Source organism: Myotis brandtii, unplaced genomic scaffold, assembly GCF_000412655.1.
Source record: "Myotis brandtii unplaced genomic scaffold, ASM41265v1 scaffold128, whole genome shotgun sequence".
Taxonomy (NCBI): domain Eukaryota; kingdom Metazoa; phylum Chordata; class Mammalia; order Chiroptera; family Vespertilionidae; genus Myotis; species Myotis brandtii.
Genome location: NW_005354508.1, coordinates 822,842 through 827,646, shown reverse-complemented (window position 1 = coordinate 827,646; position 4,805 = coordinate 822,842). Strand labels below are relative to the sequence as shown.

At 40.0% G+C, this 4,805-nt stretch overlaps 1 pseudogene; it reads left to right on the top strand.

The window, feature by feature from the left end:
• LOC102262853 overlaps positions 1–1,541 on the top strand; it is a 1,944-nt pseudogene extending 403 nt beyond the window's left edge.
• The last annotated feature ends 3,264 nt before the right edge of the window (positions 1,542–4,805 follow it).

Below are 4,805 nucleotides of genomic sequence, written 5' to 3'. Positions count from 1 at the left end.
ATCTTTTATATGCACAAATTATACCTGTAATACACAATACTCAAAATAGTAATACTATGAGTAACAGTGTCAGTGGTGGTCAAGGAGGCCTCTGGCCAGAGACAGTACTCTGCACCCCGAGTTCTTGTCTTGCTTGTAGGAATGAATTCAAACAAGGGACAAAAATGGCAGCACAAGCAGGCAAGGACTTTTTGTAGGAAATACCAGTACACTCAGTTAGGACCGGAGTGGGTAGCTCAGCTGGCTGAGACAGAACTGAATGCCCCGATATTTGGGAGTTTAGAGGATTTATATCCCTAGGCTAGAATGCCCCTAGGCAAGAAGTAAGTCACCCCCTCCCTCAAGCCTCAAAAAAAATGTATCTTTAAGCTGTAAGGCTCCTTCATCTAGGTGCTACTCCACCGGTTAGACCACATCCTGGAGGGGCCCTGAATCGTTCCTGCTCACAAGGGGCCTGCCAACTTCATTGCCTATTTTCAGTTTGTCATGACTCATACATACTCCCTCCGAGCCCCAACTGCCTTTCCCAGCTCATAGGTATCCAGCTGCCTAGTCCAACAGTAGTAATAGTACACTCAAAATAGCTCCATTTTCACAGTAACTTTCAATTCAGGAAAACATTCTGATAACTCAGTAATCGTACTTCTTTTCCAAGGAAACACCAAATGCCAGATGATGCAGATGCTGCTGGAGGCCCTGGAATGGGAGGCTGCGGCAGCTTCTGGGGAGGATTTGCAGGGGCAGCTGGGTTAGGCGGGGCTGAGGTCTGGGTTCAGCTGAGGCTGCAGAGCTCTCGGAGACAAGGCTGAGGACAAGGCTGAGATCCCTGCCACCAAGCTGGGCCACCTAGTCACGGATAAGAAGATCAAGTCCCTGGAGTAGATCTGTCTCTTCTCCCTGCCCATTAAGAAATCTGAGATTATTGACTTTTTTCTTGGAAACATCCCTCAAAGTGGAGGTTTTGAAGATTATGCTCATACAAAATCAGGCCCACGCTGGTCAGAGAACCTGGTTCAAGGCCTTTGTCACCATTGCAGACTACAATGGACATGTTGGTCTGGGTGTTAAGTGTTCAAAGGGAGTAGCCACTGCCATCCTTGGGGCCATCATCCTGGTCAAGATCTCTATTGTCCCTGAGCACGAGGCTTCTGGAGAAACATCAGCAAGCCCCACACAGTCCCTTGCAAGGTGACCAGCTACTGTGACTCTGTGTCCATGAGCCCCATCCTCATCCCCATCCCCAAGGGCCCTGGCATCATCTCAGCCCCTGTTCCCAACAAGCTGCTGATGGCTGGTATTGCTGATGATGGCTGGTAAAGACGACTGCTACACCTCGGCCAGGGGTTGCACTGCCACTCTGGGCAACTTCACCAAGCCCACCTTTGATAGCACCTCTAAGACCTACAATTATCTCACCCTCGAGCTCTGGAAAGAGACTGCATTCACCAAATCTCTATCAGGAATTCACTGTCCATCTTGTGAAAACCCACACCAGAATTTCTCTGCACAAGACCCAAGCTCCAGCTGTGGCCACCACATAAGTTTATACAAGAATAATAAAGTGAGTTAAGCCTGCATTTAAAAAACAAAACAAACAAACAAAAAACAGTAATTGGCCCTGGCTGGTGTAACTCAATGGTAGAGTGTCTGCCCTTACAACGAAAGGTCGCTGATTCGATTTCCGGTGAAGGGCATGTACTTGGGTTGCAGGTTCATTCCCCAGCCCTGGTCTGGGTGCATTTGGGAGACAACAAATCGATGTATCTCTCTCACATCGATGTTTCTCATCTCTCCCCCGCCCTCTCACTCTTTATAAAAATCAATGGAAAAAATATCAGATGAGGATTTAAAAAAAAAAAAAGGATATACAAAACAACAGTAACTCTAATAATAATAATAATAATAGTAGTAATAATAGCTAACATTTATTGAAAACTTACTTACATAACAGGTGTAGTTCTAAGTGGCTCTATGTGTTAGCTAATTAATTATTACAATGTTCCAATACAGTAGGTACTATTATCCCCACTTTACAGATAAGTAAGTTGTGATGCAGAAAAGATGTAAAAAATGTATAAAGGAATCCCTCAAATTGAGCTGTTCAATATTGTACACATTTTGTTTGCTGTATTATTACCTATTCTAAGACGTAATGAGTTATAGATCAGGGCATAAAATAACATAGATGATTTTATGAACACAGTATATTTCTGAAATATATTTTAAATCAGACCATTCTAAGATTAAACCCTAAATAGGCATTGTCTGATATATTTGTCTTGGGAGTTGGCCCTGAAGTTGTACAAGGTCAAATAATAAATTTGGTAAAAAATAAAGTACAGGCTTAGTAGGCAGTTTTTAGTATGTGAAGCAGAGAAAGTTGACCTGAAAAAATGTTTCTTCAAATGATTAAACATATTCAGAGAGTTAGAAAAAAATCTCCCTTTATGATAAATATAAAATAAACTATGTGTAAAATAAATGTGAGGTTACAAGCAAAAAGTAAGCTCTAGATCTGGCTACACTGTTCCATGTATTCGTCATGGCCAACATGTGGCTCTGAGCTGCATGTGTAGGGTCCACACTTGAATTCAAGGACTTAGACTAAAAAAAGGTAAAGGATCTCATTAATAATTATTTACATTGGTTATTAGTTGAAATAATATTTTTATCTATATTGGATTAAGTAAAATATACAATTAATTATGACTTTCATTTTACTTAAATGTGACACAGAAAATTTTAAATTAGACGTGGGCCTCTCAAGCTCTAAAATATGTAGACGGTGCAAATGTTCACTCTTGTTTTCTGTGTACTATGTTAGTCTCTACAGACAGTGATATAAAATTTTATGTGTAAGAGTCCCGAGATAGGAAGATTTTGGAAGAGCATATGTGTAATATACTATCATATAGTAAGTAACTTTAAAAATGGAAATTAAAAGCCTACTATGTAGACTAACATATGGTTTTTCTAAACTCGTACTGTGAAAGACTTTCTGTAAAGAAATACAAAAGTGCTTACTAAAATAAAAAAGAGAAACAGTGGTATATTTCAACTGTTGTGCCTCAAGAATTTTTGAACCCACGCTGTGGACTACCTCTGAAAAAGACTGCTCACATTACAGTACGTCTGTTGAAATTTAGGATTAATTTCCAGGTGGCCATTTCCCTGATCATCAAAAAGAAAGAATAGTCAGGAGCCATAGAAACCCAGGAGTCTCCACTTTCTGTTTACACATGAACTTCCAATCTGCTGCCCACAGCTAATCCACAAAACAGGTCTTCCTTGCAGACTCTGTGGTCCCTATCCCAGAACTAGTCCCATTTTACCTTCTCCCATATTTTGTCTATAACTAGTTAAATCCTTTCAAAATGATGGCTTACATTTTTTCTCCACCCTACTTGATGTATAAAAACACTTTCAAAACTCCAGGATAAATATAAACGGCACGCTGCCTTTCCTATTGAAGCCATGAGACCGGTGGTTTAGACTGCATGCCCCAACACTGGTCACTATTTATTTATTTAATGTTTTGCTAACAGTGGCCCAATAAAATCTTTCTTTCGAATAGACTTTCAGCCGTGGAAGTGAAAGGATTTTGTTTAATAGCAGGCAGGATATGATCAATGTAGTCACTCAGTAATCAAGGCTATTGAAGGAGTCGCTGTCATGATGATAAAAAATAAGGAGAGATGAAGAAATAGAAAACTAAATTCAGAAAGACAGAAAGTAAACGTTTATTTGATAATTTTATATATGCAAGATGCAGCTCAGAGAATGAAATGGTGTCTGCTTCCCCACTCTCTTCTCCATGTTTGTGTTCAAAGGAATCTGGGTTTCAAGCTTGTCAAAGACGTTAAAGACTGTGTATCCATATCACATTAAATACAATTGTATTTAAACCAAGATATACCATGAGGAATAATGGGGATACATTATATACCTACTGATAGGAACTTGTGTTGGCTTATGAACACTACAGGGGTTAAAGTGGTGAAAGGTAAGAAAAAAAAGCAAGGGAGGCATAGGAAAGAACAGAAGTGCAGTTGGGACTGCACACCTGGGTCCTTTCTCTGTTATTTAGAAAAGATACTAGCAAACCGCGGGCCTCTGCTGGCATTTTGTTTTCCAGAGCATCGTCCTGCTGCGCGGATGAGGTGAAAAGTGACCTGCTTGCTCATTTAGTGATGGTGCAACAAACTGAAAAGCTGCCTGCCTGTGCTGTGTGAGAGATTAGATTATGCAACACCGAACAGATGCTCTGAGGGTTTTTGAAATAGCGAATCTAGTTTCAAAACTGCATGTGTTTTTCATCTAAACTGCTGAAGGAGTAACACTGCTCCTGTTCATTTTACACAAGTTCACATATGGTTTCTTCACTGCAATGCGTCCCAAACTAGTTATCTACAAATGACTTGGTTTGCCATTCTGATCAGTAATTATGAGCTATGAAGAGCCCTCAAGTGCTCAATTTCATTTGAAGATATATCTTGCACTCTGATCCTTCTCTAAGAAAGTGTCTTTTTTTAATGGCTTTTATGTTACCTTTTAAGGTTAGGTTTGCAAACTCAGGCCTCAAGGTATTTTTTTTTATTTTTTATTTTTGGCACTGAGGAGTGTTTCTTTGGTTATAAGCCTTGAAGCCAGTACAGAGATCTAACATATATGTGTCTGTGAGTGTGTGTTGGCTTGGGGGATGGGGGAGGGGAGGAGAGAGTTTAGATTAGCTGGAAATGAGAACAGCATGCTTTTTGGTGAATTATACCTTAAAAAGAATACAGTAAAATAGTTAAGGTTAGTAT